The sequence below is a fragment of the Stylophora pistillata genome, chromosome 3 (assembly GCF_964205215.1).
Source record: "Stylophora pistillata chromosome 3, jaStyPist1.2, whole genome shotgun sequence".
Lineage (NCBI taxonomy): Eukaryota > Metazoa > Cnidaria > Anthozoa > Scleractinia > Pocilloporidae > Stylophora > Stylophora pistillata.
Window position 1 is genome coordinate 18,002,070 of NC_142521.1, and position 17,531 is coordinate 18,019,600.

The following is a 17,531-nucleotide window of genomic DNA, read 5'->3' on the forward strand; positions in this document are numbered from 1 at the left end:
TTTTTCGGGCCGTTAAATTCGCGATTTCGAGTCCGCCATTATTTGACCATGTTCCGGAAGTTGATCGCAGGACTCAGAGGAAGTGACGTCAAAGTCTCAACGCAAAAATATCGCATGGCAAAATGTCAAGCAAACACAACAGAGTGGTTTACTCTATTCTTACAAAAACTAATAAAAAATGACGAGGCATCGATGCGTAATTCAAAGCTGAAGTAATCGTGCAGACCGTGCTGCAGGTATTTCTCTGCATTGGAGCCTTGCAAATAGGTGAGAGCGGGAAAAACGGATGCGATTTGCGCGAACTCGCCGAGTAAACTTCAATCCTGCAGAAATATTTGGGATCTGCTCCGAAAACGTCTCGGAAGACTGTTTCGAGAGATCTGTGTAATTTGAAGGGCTAGGCGAAGAATTCTGTCGGGTTCAGTGGCTACCGTTGAAAAAAATGACAAGAGAAACCGTCCTCAGTGCGATCTCTCTGCCACTCACTGGATTTGTTCTCGGTTGCCCCTAGTTCAACTCCTTGGCTGCGCTCTGTAGCCCACTGGTCTGCCTCCTGCCAGTGGGGATTTTTAAGCTCTTAATTAGTCTACATCGTGGCTGAAAAGCCCCTAAGGGGGAGCCTCAATTAACGTATATTATTATTGTTATTATTATCTCGACGAAAGGGAAGCTACGAACCTCCTTGGGTTTTGTCACCTATACATGTGAGTTGATCATTATCTGCCTTTAACAACTCTCTGGCAGAATACCTTAGACAACCGCCTCCCGGTTAGCTCAATGGATAGAGCGCTGGACTGTTGTGAGGGAGGTCGAGGGTTCGAGCCCCGGGCGGACCAACACTCAGGGTCTTAAAATAATCTTAAAATGCTACCTTTCTATAACATCAGGAAGTGGTTAAATATTCTAGTCTTCTCGGATAGGGACGAGTAAATGGAGGTCCCGTCTCCTGCAGGGTTAGGGGCAGGAGACGTTAATTTCCCACGCACGAGATAACTGTGTGGTGGATGTCCTCGCCTGGGGTGGGATGGGTGGGTAACAGGACCCCCGTTGATACCAGTGTTTACGTGTGTTAAAGATCGTACTCCTGATGCTCTAAAATCCATCGTACTTTACCAATTTTCTTGTGCGGGTTGTAATTCCCGTTACATTGGCGAAACTAGTCGCCACTGCTCTACTATTTACTATTTGAGTTCGTTGCCGTCTAAACGATGTAAGCTTAAACTGTTGATGATTACTGGCTCATGGAGCGTTTTTTGCTTGAGTGTCGTAAACACAGAACCGAAGTTACCACAGCAGCCAATCAGAGGATAGAAAAAATACCCTTAAGAACTAATGAGAACTCAAAGGAAAACCAACCTAACTGCCCAAAGCGCGGGAAAACGCGGGTGACCAAGTCGTGATTAGCTTCAGTTTTGCATCTGATTGGTTGGGAGAGTAGCGCGAGGTTTTTGGACCAATCACAGAACGGAACAAAGCAAATCCAATGGAATCCCGTATTACTTTTGACGCTCAAGTGAAAACTGCTCTAATCTGAAAACCACACCAACAACAACTCGTTATTCAACTGAAAAATATGGCTCGCACACATTTTAGATTACTGGATGAATATCATAATAGGATTGTCTCGATGAAATTTTTTACTCTAAACGTCAGTCACCTCTATTAACAAGAGTTCTTCTGAGAATGACCCTCGCCTGGACATTAAGAGAGTTAAATTAGGCATTTTCTTTACGTTGAATGCTTGTTTTAAGGTTCGCGTCTGTTTGACATTCATAGATCAAAGCTCAACGTTGAAAATCACAGCGCAGCTGGTGTTTTTTTTTTTTTTTTTTGCAGTTAACGATATTGCAATAGGTTACTACTTTTGTAAATTAACGACACTGTACTAGATGAATGTCTCGGTATCCATGTGGAGACTATTTTTCACCTGTTAAATTTTAATGGAAATTTCTCAAAAATGCGCAGTTAGTATGGGTAATCGCATGGGGCCGAGTAAAATTAAGGATTAATATCACTTGTGTTTTCTGAAGTTGCTGAAATTGCCCCAGTCACTTCGCGACTCGGGCAATTTCAGCAACTTCTGAAAACACAAGTGATATTAATCCTAAAATTTACGAGGACCCATTGCGATTACTTGTTAATGAAATTGAGGAGAAAATTACTGAATTTCTGAATGCGTTGTTCAGTAATCAGTCGGCATAAAACTGCGCCAGTGTTCGGTCGAGGACATCGCTCTCGTACTCTTCTAAATTTGCTTGGAAATTTCTTTCATTCACCCACTTTTTAAAAACGTTCTTCTTGTACTCCGTGCTTTTCCTCGAGTTTTCGTTTTCACTCTTGTCTTTTAATTCTTCGATATATTCCTCGTCAACTATCTCGAAACGAGACGCCATTGTTACAGAAAATATTCAGCAACAACTTTTCGATAGCAGAAGCTGTTGCTAGGCAACCTGAGTACCAATCATGAGCTAGTAATTTTGCCCTCTTCTCAAGCAAAATTAAGAAAAAATACCCTCTTCATTGACCAATCAGCATTCAGAAATTTTGCCCTCTATTTTATTATTGCAGTAATTCTACTCCTGAAGCCAATAGCTCAGAAAATGACTGCACTTAGTAATAATAATAATGCAACATTGGGAAGACGGGCGCGGATCCATACCGGTTTCCACCGTTTTAAGGAAATCGGTCACATTTTCATTAAAAAATAGATATGTATATATTTTTAATAAATGTAAACTGTAAGTTGAATCTCGAAAATAGTTTTGAAATTTATTTTTATTTATTCTTTTTTGCCAATTATCGGAAATAGACAAGGGTCATATTTTTATTTTATTTATTTATTTATTTTTATTCAATCTTTATTTAAACACGATCAATTTATCAGCCTATAAAAATACATATCACATACGCTAAGATATTTAAAATTAAAACTACTTACTATAACACTAAAGCTGTTTTCCGTGAATGCCGTGCGTTAGACTTAAAGAATGTCATTGATCTAACGTTTAAATAACCCCAGAGACTCTGTGTTCCTTATATCGCGTGGTAGACTGTTCCATAATGTGGCGCCATTGTAGCTAAAGCTTTTTCTGTAATAATTAGTGCGCGGTAGTGGAACATTAAGCTTATTTTCAGAGTCCCTGAGGTCATAAGCAGAGTCACGCCACGTAAACTTTGAATATAGTTACCTTGGAGCTAGCCCGTGCGGACATCTAAACATCATGGTGGCTTTATGGATTTCCTGCTGCTGTGCAAGATTTTTCCACCCTAAAAACTCCAGTAGCTCAGTTGCATCAGCATCATAGTTAGAGAATGTCAACACACGGGCTGCTCTATTCTGCAATTTCTGCAGTTTGTCTCATAGACACGTTCTGGCGGCAAAATTTTACAGCTTTGAAGGAGATCGACCATACGATGTACCCCAATATCACAGAGTGCCTCAAAATATTTTCCATCTTACCAGTCACCACATGCGAGTGTAAAAGGAATGTGTCAGCTTTGAGGCGACTGAAAACATATTTAGGAAGCATGACGTCACAGACAAGATTGACAGGACTTGCCTTACCACACATTCATAACAACATGGACATTGACTTTGACGAAATAATTCGCAGATTTGCAAGGCTTCATCCAAGAAGAATGGAACTGGAAAATATATTGTCTGACCGACTCAAAAAACCGAGAAAGGGCACTTTAGGTAGTTAAAATTGAAATAAATTTCCCGGGGGAGCATGCCACCGGAACTCCCTCGGGGCTTACGCCTCCGGCGCTCGTTTTGCAGTAAATCGGTCAAAATGAGCAAATGTGATTATCCAGCTGTTGAATTTTCATATTGAGATAATGTTTTCTTTTTCAGTAATCTTTCCCACTAATTATTTCGTCATATTTTTCGTTTTCCGACCCATAGACCTCCCATGATATATACACTCTTGCAGATTTTGCATGTTTATCACCCTCTCCCTGGGAAAAGTGGAAAATTTCATGATCTTCGATCCGTTATGTTTGTATGTATGTATGATATTATGATCTTGGATATGTCACAAGACAAACAGTTCAGGTGAAACGAAAAGAGAAGCTAGCGGGAAACTTTGGCAGCTTTCAAATGGAGAACAGTAGTGAAGTCCCTTGTAATAACACGTGTTGCCCTATATTATCGGTTAGGGGGAAAGCTCTTATAAAATCAAAGTATGGTAAATTGGAAGGTTCGATACAAATAACAATAATTTTCTGAGTATGTTGTAATTTAAAATTCATGTTTTCATAGAGAAAGCAGCCACGATTTTGATATTAAGTGTAGATGATTTACACGTATTTAGAAATACTTTCAGAAAATGTTCTAATTTACAGTATGAATCTACGCTATATTTTCTGATCGAAGGATAAAAAGGATAATATTAGAAAATCATGTCCATTTGAAAAAAGCGAAACAAACAGATTAAGATTTTTGACGGAAAGAAAGTCTTCTATGTGAATCAGAATCCGAAAAAAAACCACTTTTGCACGCAAGGCCTTCTCGTATTGATATAAAATTCACTTTTTTTTTATGTAAAGTCAACTAAAATGCCAAGCAATTGTTCAGAAGCATTTACGGAGCAAACAAAGTGCTTTTAAAAGCATATTTTGAGCGTATGCGTAACGAGTTCATTAACGAGCTATTTTATTCTACAAATTGTTTTAGATGCAATTTTTAACATCATTTAAATTTGTGTCCTTACTTGAGTTCGTCAAAGATTCTTCGATATCGGGATATTCACGATCAAGCTACACTTTAAACTGCCTCTTGCAAGACTGCGAATTTGTATTCATGTATATATTTAATGATCTAAAGAACCTGAAACGTATGTATGTCATTTTGGTCACTTAGGAAAAAATTCGATCCTTGACACCAGTTGCAGAGAATCAAATTTCTAATTCCGAGTCCTCTTGTTAATCTACTTTTAAAAAGCTCGGAAAAAAAAAACTTGATGGTCGATCACATGTACACAACAGGATGGCGTGATTTGGATGTGTCGAAAATGAAGACCCATAAACGAAGACCAAAGACCGAAGACCCACTGGTCTAAAATGAAGACCCACTGGTCTAAAACGAAGACCCACTGGTCTAAAACGAAGACCCACTGGTCTAAAACGAAGATTCATTGTTTTAAAAACCTTTTTTTCAAGGAAAGGCTATACACCAAACCAAATTGCTCTCATTTCTGTGGCGCATAAATTAATATGTCATCTGAGCGCGCGACCAACCTGTCAGTTACGTTATCTCAGTCGGTACAGCAGGTGTCAAATTGTGTAACGCAATTAATTCCAAGAATATAGAAATATATGTTTTAGGGATGGTTTTGGTATATTTTGTCTTCACCAATATTCTATTTTTCAAATGCATATTGAACAAATTACCATGGGTGACTTCATTACTTTATTACACTGTCTTTATCGTATAAAGGCGCAGTGGTCAACTGTGCGTGACTCGCAAATTTATTCACTCCACAGGCTACAAGGATGATCTCCCGTTATTGTGATGTTGCGATTTTGTCACAATTGACAAGCATTGTGCCGTCAAGAAATTCGTCATTTATTAAGGAACACTTGGGAGCAATAGTAAAGAGTCGTTTAGAGCTTCTATTGGGAAGTTGAAAGTAACTTAATTCGGGCTTCAAAGGGGACAATAGTTTTATCATTTTCGCAGACCTTCATTTCCTGCGGTTATGGTTACTATCACTGTTACTGTTTCCACTGTTTGTTTGAGTCGACAGCTTTAATTTGCGGTTTTGCGATCTTTTAATGACTGGTGAGTTTTCATGGTTTGTGTGCCAAGTTGCGTCTTTTAATATAACCATAAAATGCGAAAAATTGAAAACTTTGGCCGGGTGCGAATCGCCCCATATGCGAATCCTGCGTGCATAAGTCTTCAAAAGAAGGAAATGAAGCTCTGCGAAAATGATAAAACTATTATAAACTTGATAAATGGACAAATTTTTAGCGTCAGCATAAAGGTTGGTAAGGTAAGGTAAACTTTATTTGATAAGTAGGTTGAGATTGTTTGGCAGCCGAAGGGCTGATGTGGACCTACTATACACAATCAAAATCTGACAAACACAAAAGATATTAACAAAAGAATAAAAGCTATGCACAGGGAGAAAACAATATATATACATGCAAAAAACTGAGATTTACAAGATTTACAAGAGCCTAATTGAAATAATAATATAATACCAGAAAATAAAATGCTTAAAAGTATATAAAATCATCTTTTTTGCGGTGATCAACGTCGCTTCCTTGCTAAAAGAATACTCCGCAATGTCCCTGGTTGCAGTTTCAACAAATATATTTACGCAGAACTGAGTCTTGGTTATGAGCGATTCTGTACCTCGGATGACATTTAAGAATCTTGATCAGTTCTTTTTTTTTATGACTTGATTTAAATAGCTTACTACAGTAGTTTAATTTTGGCTATGCCATCAATATATGAATGTACCAATAAATTCTTGCAGGAGCCCATGGGCTTCTGATTGTTGTTGTTGTAGTGAAATTTTAAGCAGGTGTCTCTGCAGGGTTAGCTTAAGTGCACCAGTGTGAGCCCAATTAATTTAAGTAGCAGAAACATCTGAGCTGTGCTATTTAGAACAAAAATTATCACTCAAACTCCGACAGATTAAAATGAACACTTAGTCTAATGTGAGGAATGTCATCTTTTGACCTACGCGACAGCTTTATCAGACAGCCATAAGCACGAGCCTTTGAAATGTAAACGTGCTCTGATACAAAATGAAGAGCCTGTTTCGTAAAAAATCAAATTTGTGTGGTGAGACTAAAATGTAGTTTTCAAGTTTAGTGTATGACATTTTTTTACCTATATCAAAGCCGCGACAGTTCTATAACTTTTGTTCGTTTTACACTTGCCCAAAATATAATCAATTACAAATTTTCCCGGAGACATTGTATGTACTGTATTTAATTGTACAAGATTATTCATGTAGCTTTGCAAGTCACGCACAGATTACCTTTGAGCCCGGCCTTTAAAACGGATCAAGCGTCCATCAAACGGTAGGTACAGTCACAGTATTACGCAGTAGCACTGAAGTCACCTCACCGTCATTTGCTCAATATGCATTAGAAAAATCTAAAATGTAATGTTGGCGACGAGGAAATGTACTAAACTCGTCACTGAAACGTATATTTCGACACTCTTGGAATTTGACTGCATTACACAATTTGACACGTGTTGTGTGCGCTCAGAGGTAGCGCGCACAGAGGACATTTTAATTTATGCGCTACAGAAAAACGAGCAACTTAGTGTATATGGTGTTAGACCAGTGGGTCTTCGGTTTAGACCAGTGGGTCTTCGGTCTTCGGTCTTCATTTTTGGGTCTTCGTTTTCGACGCATCCGCGTGATTTTATGTCTTTCTTCACGATTTTAAAAAAAATTGTTAAAATCCCAAATTCATTTCCCCAAACTAAACTAAACTAAACATGGGAGAGCTATAAGCTTTTGACTTCTATTGAATACTGGGATTTATCTTATCTATGTGAAATCACGGTGTTTAGACTGACAAGTTGTACAACAACTTTTAACTTCTTCCAACCACAAATTTACCATCTGCAAGACGGCTTTATAAGTGGGCGCTCTTGTGTTACTAGTCTCCTCCGCTCTACTCGTGCTTTTGCCAAAGCACTTGATGAAAGAAAGCAAGTTGACACTGTATTCTTGGATTATAGTAAAGCATTTGACTCTTTTTCATTTAACTGTTTGCTGAAAGAGCTGTGTGATGTGGGTATAAGAGGTAAATTGCTTACCTGGTTTAGATCATATTTAACATGTAGACATCACAGAACAGTCATTGATGGTTGTGAATCGTCCTTGTTACCAATATCATCAGGAGTGCCTCAGGGGTCCATTTTGGGACCATTATTATTTATAATTAATATAAATACGGCCCCTAAAGCTATTCACTCAAGCACTACTGTACAACTGTATGCTGATGATATGAAATGCTTCAGAATCATTGATGGCAACAATGATGTTCAACAACTACAAAGTGATCTGTCACATTTGAATGATTGGTCAGCTGATCACTTCATGGAGTTTAATTCAAGGAAATGCAAACATCTTGAAAGTACAAGAAAAAAGAATATTGTGTACTCAACCTATACACTTAAAGACTCACAGATTTTGTCAGTTACAACTGAGAAAGACCTTGGCGTACATGTTTTCACCAAGTTGTCTTGGAATTATCACATTGACGTTATTATCAGTAAAGCCAACAAGATGCTGGGCATGATCAAAAGAACATGTACCAATGAGTGTGATTTGAAAACACTACTAATTTTATACAAATCACTTGTTCGATCACAGATGGAGTACGCTTCACAGGTCTGGTCACCTTACACTAAAGAAAAGATCACTGCAATTGAGCGTGTATGTACAAAGACTCTCAACAAAATTTATCCTTAAAAATGACCTGAGTTATCCTAAGAGACTGTTAAACTGAAACTTTTACCTTTAGAATGTAGAAGAGAGCTATTGGATCTTTGCTTTTTCTTTAAATGCCTTAAAGGTTGTATTGATTTTAATGTTTTTTCATATGTAAATTTTAAGACGCCCAAATATAACATCAGAATTAGTGAAGCTACCCTGGGGAAAGACCTTTTAGAACTAATGTTTTTAAGTTTTCTTTTTTTTTTAATCGTATTGTAGACCTGTGGAATTGCCTTCCCCTACACACTAGAATGACTGAGTCTTTCTCATCATTTAAGAAAAGAATTAATAAATTTTATCATAAATTTAATCCAAATAAGGATAGATTTTTATAATTAACTAATAATTATTGTCATGTTAATTATACTATTTGAGCTACTATGCAATATATTATAAGTAATATTTTTTTACTTCTAATCGAGGCAGTTTATTTTTATAAGGAATCTTCGAATTCTGTATAAACTGACCTAATTATTCAGGTTTTGTGAATTTTTTTTTTAGTTGTTAATTTATCTTCAATTTGTATATTATGTTAAGATCTGTATAATTAAAGTTGAAAAAAAAAATAAAAAATAAAACTATAATAGCTTTTTCTAGCGCAGTTGATTTGATATGCGAGTCAAGTGAATCATGACCTATTTTAAACCTGTTCGGTGTCGTCAAATTGATCCCGGGACTGAAAACGAAACGCTTTCGTTTTTCGGAAACAAATAGTTTTTTCAAGGAAATAACTACAGAGTAATTGTATATTTTCTGAAGGCTACTTGTATGCAAAAGAACAGCGAATTTTAGTTTTTTAACTTTGCCATGCAATTTTTTATTTTTGCAAGGATTTGCTCTTAAATGCTCTTAGTTCTGCAAATTTCATGGAGTATAGATCGAAAAGAAGAAAAAGCCCTTACTTTCAATGATGCCTCCACTAAAAAAAAAATTTCCAAGGTTGAAAGGAAGTTCTGTGGAGGATATCAGACATGGCATTTAATATTAGCTATAGTTTTCTTCAAATTCCCGCTTTTTTAGTCGTGGGTACGCGAAGCGTACAAACGACTATTATAATGGGGAAGAATATGCAAATGTCTCACTCACTCAGATGTAAACAAATCGATATATCGACGGCAGACCACTTGTTAGCGACCTTCCGAGATTATACGGGAACACCTCTATCACATTTCCGAAGTAATGCTGCGACATTAAAATTTAACTCCACCTTTCTTCGAAGGAGTCTCGATTTTAATTTAGTGGGCCGTAAAGTGAAATACAGCCCGCTAATTTGACCAATCATTTCACACATGAAACAAAAAGGTTTGATTACGATATGGCAATTCAACACGAAGGCGCGCTATAAAAGGAGCCTTAGGTCCCACTGGACCATTCGTCAATCAACCGTCGTGTGATGTAGAACTCTTTGAGTCAAGTCAGCTTGAGCCACAGCTACTCCAAAGCAGTGAACAGCGGGCGCATTCCTCAAAATTGTTTTATGTCTTCATCACAATACAAGAATTTTTGAGATTTGTATTTCCTTTCTCCAATAGAAACTGTCTTTATTTGTGGCGGTAAATTTGAGATCGAAGTAGGGGTTCGTACGTTACCCCATGCCACCATGCTGGCGGAAGTAAAGAATAGATATCTCATTAGCTCCTTTTGTTCGTCTACTAACATTTAAATTTGACCCGCACACGTCAACGGTGAGTGACAAGCCTAGGACTTCCCAGAGAAGACTTCCTTATATAGCCTTCGTGTTTAAACCTAGATCTAGAAGTTAACTTTTCACAGGTGTCTGTTGAAGTTTCCTTATTTATTTTGGTCATAAATCATCAATGATACTTCTTCTCAAAATAGGTTGGTTTTTAGATAAAAATGAAACGCACAGCAATCTCGAATGTGGATTAGATGCCAATCAGCACCCAACGTAACAAACACTGGCCCGCACTTTCAGTATGCGTTCCGTTTGCGTCATACGCTATCTATTTTTATGACAAAAATATCTCGATGAAACACTAGAACTTCCCCTGTCGTATTGAGAGCATGTTATCTTTACCGCATATCGTGTTGATTACATCTCAAACCAATCCGCTCAGCCTACACGTGAGATCATATCAACACTCGAAAATGAAATTTGTATCAAAGCGTGGCCGTGCACGTGGTATCTTCCTTCTGATCTTTGACGGGTTTCGTGCGATATTTATAATTATAGGCCTCGAACTTCCTCTCCCAGGTTTAAAATTTCGATCGAAAACTTTCCTCCTGTAGACGATAAAATTAAAGTTCTACTTAAGTGTTAAAGTTTTACCCATGTGCCATTAAAGGGGCTCTCCAGTCATGAATTCTGTGTACGTTTTGAGATTTCACATGTTCCATAGTTAGAAACTGAATAAATTCGTGAAACTGCAAAAAAATCATAGATCCCATCGTGAAGGATTGACCACTTCACATCCGTCTGTTGTATGAGTCACGTTTTGTTCTCGGGTGATGACGACCTAATTCTATAAAAGGTGAAGGAATATGGGCACAAACACACAAACGTGTAGTAACATCTTCAATGAGGAACTCAGGATGTTGCTTTGGAAAGCTTTAAGTTTGATTACTCTGCTAAACAGTTTTTTATTGGCAGGTAAGGTTTTATTTAGCAGCATGAATTTGTTGTCGACTGTTAATCGAACACCTTTCCAACGGAATACTACTACTCTTGCAACTGATTCTTCAGCTGACAGCCTTTACACTAAAAATTCGTCACCTTAGCTCGGGATTCAGTAAAAAATGAAACGTAAACAGCGAATGTTCTTTTGGATTGCAAACCTGGAGTAAGACTTTTCACTGCTACACGACGAAGTGTGTAAGATCAAAAGTACTTTCGGGCACTTCTGTAACTTTCTCATTGCAAAAGGGTTTCAAGTCATGCTCTTCCGCGCTTTTGACACGCGAGCCACACATTAAACTCTCTGTGTAACTTCATTGACATCCAAAATTCAAAATCCTCCGCGTTTAGTTTCATTCGAGCACATCTCTTGTTTTTTTTTTTAATCACGTTATGCTACGATTATATTACTCGCTAATATTACGCGAGCCCAACAAGAAACTCTCTGCAATATCATCAACATTAGAAATTCGCGACTTTCGCGTCATTATCGATGGAGCAAAAACAGTTTTCCGACTAGGCCTTAAGAGATTTTGCTAGGAAAAGTATCATATTGTGCCACTAACATTGCTCCATTTTTCTCCGAATTATGCTTAAAACGATGCTAGTTTTTAAAAATCATGAAACTTTTTCTCAAGTTAAGCTTTGGAAAAAAGAAAGAAAAGACAAATCCAAATTACATATTTATTGTCAATAAAGCATTATCTTCAATTTGAGTTTTATAGTTGCACTGATAAAACGTAATTGACTACTGGACTTAATTTCATACTGGAAGGGGTGCCAAAATGTTTGATGTTAGTTTTATTCGACTCCATTCTGTTTCCTGGGAAAGCGATAACTGGGACTGACGCAATCTTTACTTCCGTTATGCCCCGTCCTCTAGATGACGAACGACTCTATAGTTCTGTAACTTTATTCCCCCAAGACATTGCGATTGAAAACAGACTGAACAATGGAACGAACTTAATTAGAATGACTGTTCGGTTTGGTTGCAGCTTCTGTTACAGCTCCTGTTATACATGTATACATCAAAAGCGAAGGTTGTAATGATCCAGGAAGGACACCGAACACTTGTGGAATTGCTTATATCAAGGTGAACGGCGAGGATTACTCTCGTCACGGTAGAGGGCATAACGTTGTTGTTGTAGACGGTGCAACAGGTATGTGGACCTCTGTAATTATGTTATTTCTGGAAGTCATTTATGATTAGGGAATTCTGGATAGGGGGAATGCGGAAAAAACTCCTTGGCTTCGGCAGAATCAAAATGGCGTCTGGGAACTTGCCAGACTTGTTTTTATTTCTAAACAGAGTTATGCGCCAAAGAATGAATATTGTCCAATAATCCTTGAGAAAAAGTCGAGTACATTTTTCGACCACAAAAATCCGGCATGAGCTCATGTTGTCATATGCACGCTCGATTTTTTATTGAGCTTAAGATGAATGATGTTTCGGTGCAATTTAAAAAATGAACATTATAGAAATAGACAGTCAACATCTCTCATTCTTAGTTAACTGAATTATTTCTCTCTTAGCCTTGAATGTTGTATTGCACTATGCATTGCTAGTTCCGATTGGTTTACTTGATATGTATAAATCTTCGCTTAACTTCGTTGTCAGATTTCTGTTCAAGACTTTTGCCCTTTATTGATTCGATACAAAAGTGGATTTACATTTTGTGATTGTGTATAATTCCCGATTCTCAAACTCAGCCATTTTTATTTCTCTCAGGTGTCATTCTTGCTTCAAAAGTATTCGACACCCATGGGAAAAGAAATGCCGGTGATAACCTAAGGGCTTACCTCAACAGCATTAAAGGAAAGTAAGTAATTTTATTTCAGGTTAGTAGTGTAGTTCTATCATTCTAGTCTTAGAAAATCATACCGTTAAAATGATGCTTAACTCTTTGTAGCTCAGGTATCGTATATAGTTTAAAAATCATGTTTCCTGAACAGACGACTCACCAGTGTACAGTTTTTTTTTTATGTTTAAGGTGGACGGCCGGGCCCCCGATGAAGGGCGTGTGCAATGCCCGCCGACCAACAGGACTAATCCCACCCATGGCTTGCGTGCAATGCCTTAGGGTTAGGGTCCACCAGAAACGAGGGTCACCAGACGCCAAACTCGCTGAGGAATCGAACCCCACCTCACAGAAACCAAAAATTGGGTACACAGAACTAAAACGAACAAGGACAAACAGACCAGTGCAGTACACCAACAAAGGAGACCAGCACATGGACAACAAAACAAATACTCACGAAAGGCTACTGTGCAGTGCACCAACAAAGGAGACCCAGCACAAGCAGCGGACAGACACACTTACAAAGTAGACAGAACGAACGATACTAGCCCAGTGCAGTGCACCAACGAAGGAGACCCAGCATATGGGTTACGAAACAGATACTAACAATTAGGCTACTGTGCAGTACACCAATGAAGGAGACCCAGCACAAGCAGCACAAAGACACGCTCACTCAAGCAAAAGATCACACGTCACTCAAGCAAAAGAAGAGCGAGGCTACTGTGCAGTACACCAATAAAGGAGACCCAGCACGAGCAGCACCGAGACACACTCATTTGAGCAAAAAAGGAAACTAAATAACTACGGGGAGCAGGACTAAATGGAAAAGACACGGGAGTCGTTTACCACTGAAGCTATGATGCCACGGGCGCCCCACTGACGATGGAAGACGCGACGACGCCTGTCAGACTTGCACCGCCTGAAGGAAATTGGTAAATAAAACTTCAGGCGGGCCTTGATAGAAGCAATCACCGCCACAGCGCCAGGACGAACGTTACGGAAACGGAAATCGTTCCTACTCCGCCAAATACAAAACTTAGAAACATTGAGCAGATAGACAAAGACACGCGGGACAGAAACCAGTTCACTAGAGTTGAAACCAAAGAGGACATGACGTAAAGAGATGGCAGGACACATAGGAGAGAAGGAAAACAGCAAGGACTGGACCCAGGCGAGAACACTCTGAGCAAGTGGACAGTAGAAGAACAAATGCTTGAGTGACTCGACCGTGGGTCCACAAAAACACGAGAGAGGAACAGATAAACCAAAAGAGGAGAGACGCCGGGCGGTGTACAGGACGCCGTGCGCAATCTTCCAATTTAGGTCGATGACACGACGGTCAAGATAAAAGAAGGATAGGGCACGCCACGTGGCAGGCCAGTCAAGGTTGGGATAGATGAATAGAAACTTAAGGACACAATAAGGCTGGACCATGTTCTCAGAGAGAAGATATAGGTAGCAAGACTTGGTAGACATAGTAAGAACGGGAGAACAAACAAGAGGGCATGAAGAGCCGTAGACTAAAGAGTTTTTTGACGTGGCGAAAGCCCCGTCGAGCTTACGCCAGGCCAAAACCAGAGCTTGATAGAAGGGCGGCAAGACCCTGAGGTCGAAACTAAAAGGACGAGAAAACACAACAAGAGGAGAGACACCAAACAAAGAGTTAAACCAAAAGGACATGAGAGCGACCCAACTGGATGGGGAGGAGACGAATCTCCTCACCCATTGACCAAGGAGGGCCCTCACCTTGGACTGAATATTAACCACAGAAAAACCACCAAAAAGGGGAGATTGAACCACGGCCGAACGGGAGACGAGCTCACACTTGCCAGACCAGAAAAACGAGAAAACAAGACGGGAAAGCTTCGCCTCCACCCAGGCCGGCATGTGGATAAGAGAGGCCACATACCAAACCCGGGAGAGGGCGAGAGCGTTAATGACTAGGGCCTTGCCATGAAAAGAGAGAACACGAGAACGCCAAGACTTGAGAACACGGTCCACCGCATTAATGCGAGGACGCCAGTTGTCTTCATCAAGGTTACCGGGGCCGACAAACACCCCCAGCACCTTGAGCTTAGCAGGAGACCAGTCAAAAGGAACTGGGGGGTCCGTACGACCCCGCCAACCACCCAACCAGAGACCCTTGGACTTAGAAAGGTTGATCTTAGATCCAGAAGCTAGTTCAAAAAGCTTGTAAGTCTCAAGGGCAGCCAGAATGCCAGAATCAGTGGTAAGGATTAAAGATGTATCGTCCGCGTACTGCGAGATGGGAGACAGTACGGGACACCCAGGGAGAGACAGACCCTTGATACGGGGGTCTGCACGGATACTACACGAAAGAACCTCAGACACAAGAACATATAGGAGGGGAGAAAGAGGGCACCCCTGCCGGACACCACGAGAAAGGCTAAAGAAAGGAGTCAGGAACCCATTCACATTGACCGCGCTTTGAACATGAGTATAGAACAAGTCGACCCACGCGACAAAGGAAGGGCCAAAGCCCATGGTGACGAGAGTGGACCGCATGAAGCCCCAATCCACACGGTCAAAAGCCTTCTCTTGATCGAGGGACAGGATGGCGACAGGGGTGCCAGAAGACTCAGTATAGCTGAAAACGTCTCTAAGCAGAGCAACATTTTCTCCGATGAAACGGCCGGGGACTCCGCATGTTTGATCACGGCTGACAACGAGGTGTATTACCCGAAGGAGACGCCCAGCTATGGCACGGGAAGCAAGTTTATAATCAACGTTTAGAAGAGATATGGGCCGCCAATTTTTGGAGTCAAGGCGGTCCCCCTTCTTGAAAGACAGAGTGATGATACCTCTGCGCTGAGAGAGGGAGGGAAAACCAGAGGAAGAGCATTCGTTAAGAACAGAAACAAGATCAGAGCCAACCACGTCCCAGAAACGGAGATAGAATTCCATAGGCAGGCCGTCTAAACCAGGTGCCTTGTTACGAGCCATGCCCTTGAGAGCGACGAGGACCTCTGATGATGTAAGAGGGCCCTCACAACTGTTGGCCTGATCTTGAGAGAGAACAGAAGACAAATTTTCAAGAAGAGAAGATTGAACATGAGGGTCAGTAGGAGAGGCTGTATAAAGACTAGAATAGAAGGAACCAAGAGACGCACAGAGATCGGCAGAAGACGAGACGATAGAGCCATCAGGCTCTCTCAGCGCAGAGATATGACGGTCAGCGGAACGTTTTTTCCCGAGACGAAGAAAATACTGCGAGGAAGACTCACCCTCTTCAACCCATCGGACTCTCGCACGCACCTGAGCCCCCCTCGCAGCATGGGAATCAAGCCGGGCAAGCTCGGAACAAGCAGACCGCCAAGGGTCAATGCAGGAAGTAATTCCAGCATCAACTTTGGCCTGAAGATGCTGGACAAGACGTACCAGGGCATCTCTGGATGAAGATGTTGTGCGGGCTTTATTTGCACAAAAGCGGACAGTAAGCCCCTTGATTTTACTTTTCCCACGATCCCACCACTTAGCTAGAGAAGGAAAGCGGGGGATGGCAAGGCGCCAAGCAGACCATTCATCCCGGACTAGTTGACGATAGTCCGGATCGTCGAGGATGGAAGTATTCAGCTTCCAGTAGCCTGGGCCAGGTGGAGCGGCATCGGGAACAGACAGAGACAAACACAAACCGCGATGGTCCGAGAACGGACACACATACACGGAACAAGACGACACTGATGGGACCCACGCAAATGGGACCCCAAAAAGGTCAATACGCGACGCTAAACTGCCATTCCACCTGGTCCAGGTGAACCCAGGAGTAGTGGGGTGGAGATAACGCCAGATGTCAATGACACAGGACGCCTCAAAAAGATGGTTTAGTGTGGGAGAACTATCTCCAGACAAGGAGGCAGGGTCTGGGCCACGCCTATCTCGAGCCCTATCAAATACAGCATTGAAATCTCCAGCAAGGACCGTAGGGATGGAAGGGTCGATCCTTGAATGAAGGCCATCGAAAAACAGGTCTCGTGCAGGGTTGCAATTAGGAGCATAGACACAGACAACTCGGAAAATTTTATCATGAAACGAGAATTCACATTGTAAGAAACGACCATCAGCAGACCAAGAGTTTAGAAGAGAGATAGAGGGACGATAGAGAACAACACACCCACAAGAGTGAATAGAACCCGGGGCTAGCACAGACAAGAAACCAGACGAGGAAAACCACGATGAACATTCAGTTAAGGAAACACAATGAGTCTCCTGAAGGCAGATAACATCCACCTTCACCGGGAGAGAGCGCAACCATTGCACGAGACCATCACGCTTCGACCGGTCCCTGATGCCATTGACATTCAAAGTAAGCAGAGACAAAGCCATGAGGAAGAGATGGATGACCCTCATGAAAGCCAGGGCTGGGGCTGGGGTTTCCCCTTCCTACTGGGAAGATTGGGGACAGCCTTCGTACGCTTAGAGACCGCACTCGCCAACTGAGTATGAGAAGGAACCATGACACGTTTCTGAGAGCGTTTCCTGGAGACAACTTCGAAACCGTCCGATGACATGCTCCTCGTGAGAGGAGAGGAGAATTCAGAAATATCAGGAGACTCTGAGCCCTGAACAGGGGTAGAGTCCTGAGAGGAGAATTCGGTGATATCA